We start from the raw sequence: 16,638 nt of genomic DNA, 5'->3' as shown, positions 1-16,638 counted from the left end.
ACAAAAGAAAGACTGATCCAAAAGTGGGGAGGGTAGAAGGAGGGTAAGGGTTGAAAAATTAACTTTTGGGTACAAGGTACGATATTTGGGTGATAGGTACATTTGAAGCCCAACCCCACCAAGTGGGTACAATCACATGTACCCCCTGAATCTAAAACAAAAATAAATGAATAAAAAAGATTATTAACTTTTGTCTCCATAGCCAATGTTCTTAAATGCTAGAATAAATTGCCTCTGGTAACCATTTCTTCATTAATGGGTATTGAATGTTCACTCTTTGCTAAGTACTATGTTACTTTCAATTAATTTAACTATTGAAATAATCCTATTTTATAAGTGAAGGAACTGAGATTCAGAGTGATCAAGTGACCGGCCTAAGGTCACCCAGCTAACAAGACTGAAACCAAAGTGTTCTGACTTCAAATTCAATACTCTCTCCACCACCTGTTTATACAGCACTTGACAGCTTACAAAAATCACGATCACATTTGTGCCTTGAATGTCAGCTAAAGGAATTGAGATTTTATTCACTAGCCTGTGGATAACGTTTGTCAGTTTTTGAAAGGAGGAAAATGAAAGAGAAAGGTGTTTTTGAGAGGCTATGGCAGTGTCGTGCTCCGTGGGTTTTCTGGGGCAAGTCTTCAAGCACAGGGTTAGGAGCCTCTCTGGTCCCCTCTGAACTCGTGAGTCCTTCCCTTCAAACTCATTTGCCAGTCCGGAGAAGTCCTGCTTTAAATAATGTACCTGGAGGGAACTCCCAGAAGAACAGAGATAATAAAAGTACTTCTTATGTCACTTCTTCTCCCTGCATTTAACTTTCGGGAATATTTTTGTTAACTGAGAAGAGCACACCAAGGAACCATTATCACTGATACAAGGAGAAAATGGATGGTAGATTTCCTCAGTCACGTCCCGTCAGTGTCAACAATTTAACTAAACATATAATAGTCATAACCTCATTAGTGTTAAATTTTCTAGGTTTCTGGCACATATCTCTTCATCTCCCTCATTGAGTTTATAGAGTGTTCTTTGGTACATTTGCTCAGTGTGAGGATTTCACTTTCAACTGGCACATATTGGAGTAGAACAGGGAAATGATTTTTCTGCCTTACGTAGTTAGCAAAATAAGACAGTATATGAAATGGATCAATGCCCTAAGCCAGGTACTTGGCATGTAATGGTAGAGAAGCTTGACCCCATCCATCACAATCCTGCCCACTCACCAGGGGTGGGTCTGGTACAAATAAGCCAACCAAGTCTGAAATATAAAAGAGTTGCTCTGTTTCCATTATCTTCTTGCTCCATGTCCCATACTATCCCTTAGATGGGGACTTCCTTCATTCAGAATTGGAGTCCTGGGGTCACCATTGTTATACCCCTATGAGATAGCTACTCCTAAACAAGCTCCCCAAACCCAAATCTATCCTGGCCCCCCTTCATTTAATCCTGATTTTTTTTTTTTTTTTTTTTTGAGACAGTCTCACTCTGTCACCCAGGCGGGAGGGAGTTCAATGGTTCAATCTCGGCTCCCTGTAACCTCCGCCTCTCAGGTTCAAGCAGCTCTCCTGCCTCAGCCTCCCGAGTAGCTGGGACTACAGGTACACACCACTGCATCCAACTAATTTTTGTATTTTTAGTAGCGGCAAGGTTTCACCTTGTTGCCCAGGCTGGTCTTGAACTCCTGACGTCCAGTGATCAACCCGCCTCGGCCTCCCAAAATGCTCAGATTACAGGCATAAGCCACTGCACCCGGCCCATTTAATCCTGATTTTAACATGTTAGCATGCTGTGCTCAACTATCTTAGATGAAAATTATTTTTAACCATTAGTCAGGCAATTATTTAAGCAATAAGAAATTTGGTCTGACCTCTCTTCCAGGGATATTTGCATTTTAAAAGAGTACCCAGAATCAGAAATGTCTTAACTTACAGAAAAAGTTCAACTAGCAGGTGAGGTAGGGAGGGTATTTTGTAGTTTCAGGAGACTAGCTGTTCCCAGCATCTACCAAATATGTCCTGTGAAAAATTTCCAAGGCCACAAATACATTTGTACCTCAGTATCCTCACTTACAATGTAAGAATGTAATACTGACCTCACAGAACTGTGGGGATTAAACAAGTTGGTTAGTAATTGTTATAAACCTTTCAGGAGGCTATATAGTACTACACAGAAGTGAGAATGTTCATGACTTCTGTGCTTTGCCTTTTATATAGGTAACTTACTTGATCTGCCTACACAGGATCTGAAGAGATTGGAAGCCACAATTAACCTGTCCAACTACAGATTAATCATGCTGTCTCTACTTTTTAAAGATACAGCCCCTGTAGCTTAGATGAGCTAAAGAAAAGCCACCTTGAACACTGGCAGCAAAGGTCCTCAGGTACTCATTCACAGGGCTGTCATATCAAGACCGTGTGAACCAAGGAAGTCAGAAATGCTACTAGGGCCAGGCACGGTGGCTCACACCTGTAATCCCAGCACTTTGGGAGGCTGAGGCAGGCAGATCACCTGAGGTCAAGAGTTCAAGATCAGCCTAAACAACATGGAGAAACTCCATCACTACTAAAAATACAAAATTAGCTAGGCATGGTGGCACATGCCTGTAATCGCAGTTACTCAGGAGGGTGAGGCAGGAGAATCGCTTGAACTCAGGAGGCAGAGGTCATGATGAGCCAAGATTGCACGATTACACTCCAGCCTAGTCAATAAGAGCAAAACTGTGTCTCAGAAAAAAAGAAAAGAAAAAAGAAAGAAAGAAATGCCACTGGACCAATCCAAGGGCAACAAGACGCTCTTGGTCCTGAGGTTAATAACTAACTCAAGAATGATGGTACATGAAGAAAGGTAAAACTTGCTGCCATTTCACTTTGAAGCAGAGCTCTACTCCCAGCCTTAACAGATTTTTCTATTATTATCCAAAATTGATTTTCACAGACTTTCAAAAGCTCTATCTTCTAACCAAGATATTAAGGCATCAGTGTATGCCTTCTTTTCTACCTTCCATTCATAGGTCCTTTGACTATTAGAAGTCTATCTGATTACCTATGAAAGTGGTCAGTCCTAGGTCTCCTGGGAAAATTAAACCATGGGAATATGCGGTTCTCTTCAACTCTTGATCAGAGCAAAGTAGCACTGAAGGATAGTACGGAAGAGCATAGAAAGCATCTTAATGCATCTCCTTTATTTTACAGAGGAAACTGAGGTCTGGGTTTACAGCCACATGCTGCTGTTATGAGAGAGATCCAAGATACAGACTTGGATCTAGTGTGCTATCTATCCACTCTACCAACTAGCTTCCCCTCCCCTCTGCTGTGAATGTCCTCAGCACTAATGTAACCAGTCTTATCATTCCCTAGAAGTTAATGAATGTCTCATATTCTCACTTTCATTGTAACCTTATCCCTCTCCTACCAAGGGTCTTCTCCTATGTCTTCTTCAGGTTTCAGGGAAGTGCTGTGGACTAATAAGCCTTTACTCAACATTTTTTCAATGACCAATGGAATGAATGATGAAATGACCACTCAAGTACTTGTCACCAGCATTAGTCTACTCTGTTAGCTGAGGCTCGAGTGTTCTCTGCCTTCAGATAAAACCACAATGACAAAATGGTGTGGGGGACAGTTTCTACACCAAGCTCCATGGGTGACCTGCGATGTGTTCTGTGGCTGACTGTCACAGGAGCCCAAGTGGATGGGCTGGGAGAAGAGAGAAGAGGCCTTACAACGGAGACTAGAGGAATGCTGTCCCTTGCCGAACATCTGTGTGCTGATGAGACCGATGACAGGAGGCAGAGCACACAGTTCCAGCTGGACGCCAAACATCTGGGCTCAAAACCAAGCAACAGCGTTATTCAAATCAACGAAAATATAATCATGGATATTTTCAATGCCTACTATGTGCATTCAGACAGCTGTGATTAGATGGATAACATTTCAGTCCTACTCACCCCGCAACATTCCACTGCTCTCTGCTCCAGATGCCTGATGTTATATTAATCAAATATTCATGTTTTGCACTGAGCATCTGTTGGCATATGTTGATGTGCAGATAAAACCAAGGTTATGAATTATTTCACCAGCATTTTAATGGGACTCTTGTTCAGCTCCTTTGATAGAGGCCAAAGACAGTATACCCCAACCCTTAGCCATTTCTAAGACTGCCATGCCTCCTGGCTCCTGCTCTATCAGAATGCAGGGAAACTAGGAGGCCCATGCTGTCTCCCATAGCACCAAGGAGATATTCAGGTGAGAAAACCATCAGAGGCATCATCTTTCTGAAGTCAGTGTTTGGTTGCTGTTAGGCTCACAAGCACTAAATGCCAAGAGGAAACGCTGTGCATAATTTGACACCAGTGGTGTTCCAAGAACAAAGGATGTAATATCTCTTTGTTTCTGGACATCCTAAGGTTAAAATGACATCTTGGCTGGCAATTATGATTCTGTATTCTTTTATAAATCATGTTATTTCCAAAAGAACATAAAGCAGGTGAATGCACATTCCATTGCCTCATTACTGGCATTTCTCCTATGAGGACTGCCAGAGCCTTTACTAATACTACCACCAAGTATTGCAGTCAGGAAATGAATAAAGCCGAGGGATCTGCTTTTAGCTTGCTTCAGGCCATTTACCGTTTTCATTCTTCAGTGAGAGAAAAACAACCACTGAGGTGAGGGTGGAAGGACCTCTCCATATGGAATGGCGGTCTCTGATTTTTCAAGGTCCTCTAGAGAGGACTTTGTTGTCAAACAGGCTTTGTACACACTTCATTTACTAGGATTGTGCTTGTCTTTCCTGTTTTCACAAAGGCCTCCAAGCTCCTCAAAGTCAAGAGTTTCTTCCAGAGGCCTCACACTCCCATGGTACACAGGGTAAGGATCTGCATAATAATTGCAGGGAGTTTGCAGACAGGGAAGTAAAGAACCACGAAGGCCAGGCTTGCTCACAGCCTTCCTAAAGGGAGACTGGAGACGAGAGAAGCTGGAAATGTGGGTCTCCAGGCACTTGGCTTTGTGGATGCCTTCTCAAGAGAGTGAAATCAAGGACCCCTTTAGTCATTTCCATTTTATACTTACTTCGTTCATTGGATAAGGTGGTCTCTGCAGCTAGTTCTCTCTGTGAGCCACCATGCTTCCCTGCTGTCTGTGCTTTAACTACCCAAGAGAACAAATATAGAATGCCTTGCTTAGAAACTCCAGCTCTGAAAATATGCAGATAGGATTGGAAAACTTAGAAGGAAGTTTAAAATTCCCTTATCCAGGGACTAGTCTGCTCTACACAGTGCTTTGGATAAATATGAAAAAGGTACCCCTCTGAGGTGCACCTCCACACGCATAGTTTGGTGAGTACAATTTGGGTCAGATTTCCAACCTGCCAACCTGAACTCCTTGGTTTACAGAAACCCTGTAATACTTCTTCATCTTTATACCCAGAACCTGGATCGAGTTCCAAATGGCCTTTCTCCTCTCTTCTGAGCCTCCCTCAGATCCCCCTAGCTCTATTCAAGAAGAAAGCTTCCAAAACAGCTTCATCAAAAAGAAGAGTTACAACCGCAAAGTCCAAGCTCCTTTATATACTCTCCTGATCCCGCCCACACCCCAGCAATGGCTTCGCAGAGGAGCCGGGTTGGAGGGAGGGGAAGAGTATCCATGCCTCCTCTTCTGTCTTTCTATGCCTTGCCAATTTTTTGTTTTGCACTTGCCAATTTTTTGGTATACACTCACAACCTTGTTATACCTTTCTTATTTGAATATATTTTCCTAGTTCTCCACCAACCAACCTTCTTTGTTACCAACTTTGCCCACTTGCCACAGGATGGAAAGATAAAAATTCCAAAGTCACTGTTTATATCTCTCCCACCCACCAACTCCTCCATGAAATTATGTGACCCAAAGATGACCCTGGAAGACATGCTGAAATTTCTTTACCATAGAAGAATTATTTCTGCAAAGAATTTTCAAGTTGTCATTTTCATTTAAAAAAATAAGATGATAAAAAACACACCCGCACACAAGCCATTATTTGTAAAATGCCTACAGATGATGAAGAAGAATGCATATCAACAGATGCACACGCACGCATAGGAATGAGCGACCACATGTGGATGTGTCACCCATAAAGGCCAAGATGAACCTTTCCAGTGAAGAGAGTAATTGAACAGTAAGGAAAATGTCAGGAACCAAGATTTCAAATTTCTTCTCGCTTTTCCTTCCACCAATCCCGTCAGTTTAAAAAAAAAAAATACAGTTTTCTCAAAATTCCATTTTTTATTTGATACCTAAATTAGCTTCAGAAAGCAGTTACCTGGGTTGCAGAAATGCAGGGGTTACTAAGCAGGGGTCTCATTGTGGTATGCAAATGACTGCCAGCTAGGAAGCAGGATTTTCTAGTTATCTTCTGGTATTGCTTAGCTAAATAAACTCTGACACCTCTGTGCCTCAATGCCTGATATCTTAGATTCTTTCTAGCATTTACTAGGGTTCTATGGTTATATTATTTTAAAATTATCTGGATATTTGGGATAATAGCTACCATCTCCATGATGATGACTAGTACCACCACTATCATCCTGACATTGTTTTCTTTCTAAAACCGTTTGCAATTGTCCAGTTATACCTGTCCCCAAAGAAATGAACACATAATGGCTTTCCTTATTTTACAAGGAGGAATACAGATCAATTCTAGATTTTAGTGAGTTATCCAATATATCTGGGTGGACCCAATTTTAAACTTCTCAAGTAACAAAGCTCAGTGCAAAACTGTCTCACCTCTAATGATGGGAGGCCTTTCTAATTGGGTTTCCAAATCAGCCGTCAAGGGGCACGATACAAGTTCCAAGAAAAGCTTGATCTATAGAGAACTTGGGCTTCACTTATAGCCCTGAATGTGGGTCACGTTCAGGCTTTTCTAATGCTATTCCAAATACTCCCTAACCCAATAAATTAGGCCCACATTCAATGCTAATTCAATGTCCCTTTCTTTCACAATCAGCATGCATGCAACTCTTTATACTTCATACAACTTATGAAGTTAGACATGCCATTTTTCCACCACACAAAAAATTAGACTCAGCTCCTCAACCCAAATATATCTTGGATGAGAAAGTCTTTTTGAGAGGTTGAACAGTGAATGGTAAAAATCACAGACTTTGGAATCAACAGACCAGGAATAACTTTAAACACCTATGTGAGAGAAGTTAGCATCTGAGAATACACACATGTCCCCTTTGTACTCATTATTCTTCCTTGATCACATCAGATATAGTTGTTGGCACATAGCATGTACTCAATAAATATTTATTGAACTAAATTAATCCATTCTCATATTGAACAAATTTACTTTCACTTAAAAGGGCTCCATAATTTCTTGGTAACCTGATGCTGTGCTTCTTACAATTTCTTTAAGGGAGAGTTCTGGGTTTAGGATATTGGTGTCTTTGTCCCACCTCATCCATAAAGTCTTCTCTGACAATTCCAATACAACCTACTCTCATTTTTCTGACTCTGCACTTATTCCCGATTCTAGTCACTTTGTCACATACACGATAGCTTATCTTGCCATGTAAAATGTGTTTCATAAGTACATCATCCTTCCTATGAGCTCATAAGCTTTTCAAGGGCAAAGGTCATGTCTGATTCTTATTTTATAGGTCCCATGGCACACAACACAACATAAAGCCTGTAGGAGGCTCTGAACAAGTACCTGTTGAGTTGAGTTGAATTTTAAGGACAGCACTGACAGTGAAAATTTTATTTCAGAGAATTATCAAAAGGTAGAATTGGTGTGGTGCAGGGGAATGAAGAGAGGCTGGTTAATGGACACAAACATTTAGTTAGACAGAAGACATCATGTTCAACCGCACAATTATGACTATAGTTAAAAATAATTTATTTTATATCTCAAAACAGCTAGAAGATTTGAAATGTTCCTAACACACAGAAATGATAAATGTTGGAGGTGATTTATCACAAACACCCTGATTTAATCATTACACATTATATGAATGTATCAAAATACCACATGCACTCCATAAATACGTACACAGATTACATATCAATTTTTAAAAAGTATAGACAGGTTTTTTATAAGATTGAATTTCTATTTTTACCATTCATTTCACCTAAACCAGGGCCATGGGCCTCTAACATAAAGTACTAGTTAGGAAGCAGAGGACCAGGAAGCAGCTGGCTACTGTCAACGAAGAGAAGATTGTATTTCAGCAATGGGTTGTGGGATTTGATGTATAAGTCACTAACGACTCTTGGCCAATACCAAGTGACTCTTGGTATCATCTGGAATAAAAAGTAACCCAGAGATATGCCAAATATCAATTTCCAATTACTTTCCTGTGACACACTTCTATCCTCCTGGGAAAACTCCCAAGGGATCTGTTACCCCATATCAACTCAGATCAGGTTTACCTTTCAGTCAAACAGGTAACACTTGACAGCACGCTGTTCAGCCTCCACATCACAATGTCCTCCTTTGACACTCAGATTCTCTTTTGAAATCTTCAATATTGCCTTACACCGTCACCGGAGACCTAGCCCAAGTGTGGAAGGCCTTTAATATTATACCCTGAGCCATATGCATTCACATGGGACCGTGATATCTCCAACACCTGCAGTGAGTTGTTGTCACTAGAGCTTCCCAAGCCTTAATTTGCACTGGGATGGTGAAGGCAGGAACAGAGGTTCCTGCCTGTCCCTTGCAACTTCAACTCCAGCCCAAGGGGAAAGAAATAAGAGTCCCTAAGTCTTAACTTTGGTACTCAAAACACAGAACAGCATTTCTATTCTCCAGATCACAGAAAGCAGACCACAGACTAATTTTTAAAATCTTTGGTATTAGGGATGTTAAAACTGAGGATCCGCAAAAAGCCAGAAGTCACATGTCCCCCCTTATTACAAAGTAATGGAACAGAATTTGGAAAAACCAGAAAACATCTCCAGGTCCATAAATCAGCCTGGCTGGAGGAAAACACAAATGGCCAGCACCTGGAATGAGCTTTCATCTGGAGCAGGAAAGCAGCCTAAAGAATCGAACTTCAGAGCCAAGACTCCAGACTGTACACTGTGATTAATGACTTGAGTGAAAGGTCTCAGCTGAGGCTGAACAATTAACTTGTTCTCTTCACATCTCAGAACTCTCCACGGCATAACTATGTCTCCCCTGATCATACACATTTACTAAGATGCAAGCCAGTCTGCGGAACTTCGAACGTGTCATCATCAGACTGTTCCTGACAACGTGGAGAGCCCTGGTATTTGTCAGGACTACTTCAGTCGAATCATCTGCATTGACTCTGCATGCATGTGTCAACCTTTCAGTTCCTTTTCAAGTTTAAGAACCATTGCAAATGAGGCAACAACATTGGCCTCAATCTATCACACACATGCACACAAGTCCACAGCTCAAAGAACTGCAAATGGACAGCACATGGCCTGGCATGTTTCTGGTCATTCCCAAAAAAAGTTCTTAGGGAATGTAATGTCCATGAGATTAATGGTTCCCTCTTGTCCTGCCTTTATCCTCTGGAATAGGTTTCTCTAATCTATTTCAGATCCTCTAAAGCATTTACAGTATACCAATCACTCCTCTTGAATCTACATTGAGACTCTGATAAGAGCTGCTAGATCCAAAGGAAGTCTCCAAACCTCTTTCCTTCTCTCCTAGAGGTGAATCTGTAGACAGGAAAGAAAGGCATTTTGAACATGGAAGTACTCAAGCTGGATATACTCAAAGAATCCAGTTTTCTTGTTTGATCTTCAAAAGCTGCTTCATTTGGGGCAAATGAGTTTACCAAAAATGGATACGGCCCACACCAAAGTGGGATTTGAAGGGTAATGAGTGGCATGTCTAAGAATATCCTCCCATCTGACCTGTAACAGGAGCAGGTCCTTCCACCTCCCCGTCCCTGATTCCATCCACAACCACTTCTTTCAATGAAGGCACTCTACTTTCAGGAGATATATTTTTAAGACAAAAATACCAACACTATTGATAATAATAATAATAGAAACAGCAGCAACAACAACATGTATACAGTAGTCCCCTCTTATCCACTTTCTGCATGGTTTTAGTTACCCACAGTCAACTAGAGTCCGAAAATATTAAACAGAAAATTCCAGAAATAAACAATCCACAAGTTTGAAATTGCATGCCATTCTGAGTAGCATGATAAAATCTCACACTGTCATGTTCCATCCTGCCCAGGATGTGAGTCATTGCTATGTCCAGTGTGTCCATTTTGTATATAGCATCAGTTGCTTAGTCACCTAGAAGCTGTCTCAGCTATTAGATTGGCTGTTGTGGTGCGGCAGTGGTTGTGTTCGAGCAACCCTATTTTACTTAATAATGGCCCCAAAGTGCAAGAGTAGTGATGCTGTAATATTCTTATAATTGTTCTATTTTACTATCAGTTATCGTTATCTCTTACCATGCCTAATAATTACATTAAACTTTACCACAGGTATAAATGTACATGAAAAAAAATGTTACAGTATACATAGGGTTCAGTACTCTCCATGGTTTCAGGCATCCACTGGGATCTTGGAATGCATCCCCTAGAGGTAAGGGGGACTACCATTCAGCACTTCCACAATAACTATTTGAAACCATTCATAGCAACTTACACAATCCTCACAACAACCTCAGTAAGGCAGGTGTTATTACTGTTCCTGTTTCATGGAGACAGAGATGCAGAGTGGTCAAGTACCTTGTCCAGAGCCACAGAGTCAATAAACGGCAAAGCCAGGATTCAAACCCAGACCTCAGCCTGATGCTCTTGACACTATGCTATCCTGTACTCTGTTCCCTAGAGGTACTGGCACCCACCTTTTGATGGAGTCAGAGAACCAACACTTCTTGCATAGCGCCTGCTCCTACACAGGAGTCCGGCCTGGTGAGTCCTGTTTCTGTGGCACCTCAAATGAGTTCTAAGTCTCTTAGCCCTAGTTGTCCTTATGTGTAAAATCAACATGCTAATAAGACCTATCTCACAGGGGCTTTTTTTTTTTTTTTTTTTCCAGACAAGAGTTCTAAGAACCACCGGGGCTTGTTGAGGATTAGTGAGAGAATGTATATGCAGGGCCTAGCACAGTGCCTGGAAAAGGGTGGGTGCATAACATTGGTAGCTGTGTTCATTACTGAGCAAACCTGCTAATATTGGTGAATGGGAAACTAAAGGGGTGAAGAAGATGAGGCAGAAACCCTCACACCTTGGAGAGGGATGTAAAAAAGCAGATAACTGTAGCAGCCCTGGAGAAACTAGAATACTAGGATACTCAGAAGTACCAGCAAGTGTTACTTACCCTCCTGGTCTGACCCAGTTTACACAGTCTTTATATTAGTTTGGTGAGACCCGATTTACACAGTCTCTATGTTAGCTTATCTCCATGAAAGAAAGAATTCTACTTTAAAACATAAACTATATCCAGAACAAAAGAACAGAAGAAAGATGTCCATCCTGGAGGAATTCGAATATTCTCCCTAAAATTTCTGATATACAAGCAAGGTAGCTGAAGCATCCTCTGAGGCCGTGTATGGCTGTTTCGGAGTCAACACATGGAGCTGCATCCTTCATTCTGCATTTCCTACATGCTCTTGCCAACCCCTGACACATCACATTCTTTGCATCAATAAGTGCTGGTGCCAGAACACACTAAATTGCCTTTGACTACATTTAACTGATCTAGTATTTTTTTATGATTCTTTCTTGTTGTACCATTTTTCACTTTTGACTTTATAATTCTCTGCTGACTTTAAATAAAGCTTTACCAGACTACCCAAGGTGGTTTTTAATAGAGATTTAGGGGCTAGGTTGTGTTGTGGTTTGGATTCAGATTCTACTTCAGCAACAAGGGGAAATTAACGAGGTGGTTTCATCTCAAGTGCCCATTTATATTCGGAATGGACAGAGAGTTTATCTTCTTCCAAGCCTTGTAATCATGACACTACAAAGTGATATTCAAGAAATAAAACATTATGTAGCAATAGCTTCCACACCACAAGACCACTACACAGTGTCCCTGCAACCCCAGATGACTAGGGTAATATTAAGACAGCAATGGAATTACTTTCTGAGTGACAGGGAGGATTCTGACCACATTTGGTCCTATGCCAAAGACAATGCTCATTCTCCTAGAGATAGGGAACTCAAATGACCCTACACCAGCCACGTTAGCTCCTTCCTGGTGTTCCTCCCTCTTCTGTGCTATCCATAATCCCCCCTGACTTCTGCCCAGCTGAAACACTGGAAGTCAGCTGACCCTGCATCACAGGGAGAGGTGACATGACTGGAAAGAAACTGAGCTAGACAAAAAAAAAAAAAAATCAGTCGCCAAAATGAATGTTTCTTTTGAACAAAAGAATAAACTTGACTTAATTATTTTTGAAAATATAAAATTGATAATTTAGTAAGATTTTGGTTTTGCCTTGTTTTTCATTATCATGCAAGACTTGTTTGATGTTAAGGAACAAATATAATATATGTAAAATCATAAGAATTATCATTTAAAAAATATCTGTCTGCCCATTACCAAGCTTAGAAATAAGTAAATACCATTGGTTGTTCGTATCAGGTCAGAATTTTTTTTTTTTTTTTTGCTTCCACCTACCTGCATTTTGAATTTTTCATTTTCATGGTTTTCATCCTAGTTTTGCCAAAAATGTAAGGACCCTTTACAACAGTGTTTTATTTTGCACTTTCAAGCTCTATATAAAGGATATTATATGGTATCATTCAGTGGGTTTCTTTTCTTTTGAGTTTTAGATTTGTCCATATTGAATGTTATTTCACTTTATTTAATGAATCATTTGGGTTGTTTCCGGCTTCTGTTTTTTGTTTGGTTATGCTATGAGTATAGTTCATAATTGATCTGAGCACATATAATAGCTTTTCTTGTGGTAGAGTCCTAGGAGTGAGATTTCTGGATCTTAGGATTGGCATATATATTCAAATTCACTAGAAAATAATCAATTGTTTTCCAATAGAGATATAGTAATTCACAACTCCCATCAAAATTGCTTTTCAATTTTTGTTGCTCTGCAATGTTGCTAACACTTGGTATCACCAGATTTTTAAATTTTGCTAAACCATTGAGTACAAAATGTATTTTGTTGTTTTAATTTATATTTTCATATTAAATTGTTTCCTTATAGACAATCATTATTTGACTTTTGGATAGTTTGAAAAACCTCTTTATCCCAAATAAGCAGGAAGTGCAGCATTTATATCAAGTAGGTATGATTATATGTCTACATAGAAAGATACTAGGTGTATATATATATATAATATGTATGTGAGTCAACATAGCTACATTTATATTTTTATCTTCTAATCATACCTATACGTACAGCAGGATTGGCAAACTAGCTCCCGTGGGCCAAATCTGGCCTACTGCCTGTTTTTCTAAATAATGTGTTTTTTTTTTTTTTTTTTTTTTTGAGTCTCACTCTGTCGCCCAGGCTGGAGTGCAGTGGCCGGATCTCAGCTCACCGCAAGCTCCGCCTGCCGGGTTCACGCCATTCTCCTGCCTCAGCCTCCCGAGTAGCTGGGACTACAGGCGCCCGTGACCTTGCCCGGCTAGTTTTTTGGATTTTTTATGGTTTTTGGTGAAACCCGGGGTTTCACCGGGTTAGCCAGGATGGTCTTGATCTCCTGACCTCGTGATCCGCCCGTCTCAGCCTCCCAAAGTGCTGGGATTACAGGCTTGAGCCACCGCGCCCAGCCTCTAAATAGTTTTATTGGAACACAGCCAGCCCCATTTGCTTCCATATTGCCTGTGACTACCTGCACACTACAATGGCAGAGCTGAGTGGTCATGGCAAAGGCTGACTGACCTGCAATGCCTAAAATGCTTACTATGTGGCCCTTTGTGATAAAAGTTTGCTGACCCACAACCTATAACATCTGCATTTACAGACTATGAACACTTCACACTTAACATTCCCTTCAAATCCACTTCTTCCAAATGCTGATCCTCATAACGGCTCCACCTTCCACAAAGACATTCAGGCCAGAAAAACCTGGGAGTTATTTCATGCTCTTCTCTCCTACACACATTTACGACCAACATATGGATACTACCCAAGTATTTGACCTCCTCAGCATGGCTTCTGTGATGTCCTCATCTGCCACTCCTTTGTGCAAGCCTTATGCTGACTTAGGGAACCCTTCAGCTAATGACCAAACCCCATTTGTCCCCACTATCCTATACAAATGGTTTTTCACAGCACATGTCACACTTTGCTGCATTTATTTGTTTGAGTTTCTGTCTGCTAGGTCCTCCTAAACTGTAAGTTCCTTAAGGCAGGGACCTTTGTCATTTCTACACATAGTACAGTGTCTTGCATAGCAAATACCTAATCATAGATTAGCCTCCTGAAGGCTGCTTAATTTTTCTCAGAAACCATTGAGAGCCTGACATGGCAAGACATTTGTGGCTGCCACTATTCAGTGGGGTTTGGAAATAGTTGCTATTCTCCTAAATCACATGGTGGAAAGGACTAGGGGAAAGAGACTCCTTGTCAATATCATTTAATGCAGTGCTCTTCACATAATTATGTGCAGACATGTTACCAGAAGAACTCATTAAAAACAGTAGATGCCAGGGTGTTACCCAGTTCCCTTGAATCAGAATCAATGGAAATAGGTGCTTAAGCACTTTTACTTTATGGTTGTTCCCTAGGAGATTCTTATGTAGGCTTGAGAAGCACATTTCTAATAAAGGGAGCTTCCTGAATACACCCTTCTTGCTCTATCCCACTCTACCACATTGCCCATGATGGATAGCTATCAATGCACAGGAACCCCGAGGCCCTTTGCTTGGGTACCAGAGATTCCCTAAGTTTGTTCACCCTTTCTCAGTGGCCCAGAAGAAGCCTGATTTGAGGGGATAACTGTATACTTTCCTCAGGGCTGCATTTTGATTTCTAATCTCTGTCTTTCATTGAATTGGTTGCATTCCTGGTTAATGATGAGGTCTATCCCCTGCATGGAGCATCTTCACTGCTCAGCATATCTAAAATCAAAATCTCCTGCTCTATCCTAGCACCACTCCTTTGCATGTACCACACCTCCTAGTACTTGCCTGAGGGAAGAAACATGCAAACATTTGTACAATGCATATATTATTCGAACGTCTGTTTTAATTTTTACTATCCTCTTCATTTTCAACATATTACAGATCATTTAATATGTAAAAAAACAAATGTTAATAGAAGGGTTAGACCAATGATGATACCAATAAGATGCTGTTAGTATTTATTAGAGATTTTTCTTATTAGACTTAATTTTTTCTTAAATTGCATGTGACCCATTATCATTACGCTTGCTGGATAATATAACAAAACAAAATTACCAGTCCATTTTACTCAAGAAGAGCATCTAAGGTTCCTTGGGTTTTATAACACCAAGCATAGCACAAATTTAAGGAATTTTTCCAGTGCTGCACTCGGTGATTTTTAGGGGTCTATTTTCCCCAGAGGCATGTAAGTACTAAAATTGCATCGGATTGCGTTTTGCTCTCAGCGGGTGAGAAAGTGCATAGTCAATGGGTTATTTGCCATTCTTTATTTCCATTTTATGCAGTCACACGGAGGTATCTCTCAGGTGGTTGTTGAAGTTTACTAGACACTCAGGAGCCATCCTGTGCTTTCATTAAATGGCATTTATAATCTATAACCAAAGGGGCAGTCCATGAAGCTACTGGCGTAGTATACCTAAATTCTGCTCATGTTAATTCAGGCTATAGAGATAAGACCTTTCATTATCAGATTCCAATGTGGGGAGAAACTGCATCATGTTTTTAAGCAATATTTTTAGGATGACAAATAGAGATACAAGGTTTTGTATAAAGGGACTAATAAAGACAGAACATTTGGAATCAGTATAGAGGGAACAATGGCCTTCAGAATATGCAGATCAATTAATAAAGGGGATATGCAAGAATCACACCAGTGATTTTGCCATACCTTTATCTATCTGTAATAAAAGCACTAAATTCTGTCAATGCAGTATTACTCTGCTTTCTTTTAACTAGATATCTCCAATTAGACATCATTTCCATGCTTCACTAGTACTCAGATAATTGACGCTCATAACAGGATTTCAAAGCACTCAAAAAAGCCAGAAGTACTCTCCTAATCATCAAGAAACATTAATATGTATTCAGTGTAGTTGTATTGTTGTGCATTTTATTGGGGGGCAGAATGGAACAGGGGAAAGAACACAGGCTTCAGTGTTAGAGAGACCTGGTTTTGCGTCTCATGGAGGACACTTATTAGCACTGGGACCTTGGGTAAACAACAAAATATCTTTCTAAGCTTCAATTTCCTCATATATAAAATGGGGATAATATCCACTTTTATGAGATGTTTCCAGGATTAAATGAGATCACGAACATATGTAAAGATACCAGCACAGTGCCTGGCTCTAAAGAATTCACTCAATAAAGAATATTTTTAATGCTAATGTCTTCCTTTCCATTCTCAGTAGATTATAAGCCAAACAATATATGCACGTACCTCTACATTTTTCTCCGTATTTCTTTATTTACCAGCATATTTGATTTATGTGAATATCCCATTCCTCAACAGTGACAGAGTACAGCAAGTTTACTGTGGATTCTCAACATTTGG

The 16,638-nt window shown here is 40.3% G+C and overlaps 1 protein-coding gene across 3 annotated transcripts in view; it reads right to left on the bottom strand.

Annotated features, from left to right (window-relative positions):
- The window catches only part of LRMDA (leucine rich melanocyte differentiation associated), a 1,134,568-nt gene that overhangs the window by 199,491 nt on the left and 918,439 nt on the right, over positions 1 to 16,638 (bottom strand). The gene's annotated exons all lie outside the window — the stretch shown is intronic.

The sequence above is a fragment of the Trachypithecus francoisi genome, unplaced genomic scaffold (assembly GCF_009764315.1).
Source record: "Trachypithecus francoisi isolate TF-2019V2 unplaced genomic scaffold, Tfra_2.0 Lachesis_group9, whole genome shotgun sequence".
Classification (NCBI taxonomy): Eukaryota; Metazoa; Chordata; class Mammalia; order Primates; family Cercopithecidae; genus Trachypithecus; species Trachypithecus francoisi.
Note: the sequence above shows the minus strand (reverse complement) of the source record. Positions and strands in the feature narration are given on the sequence as shown.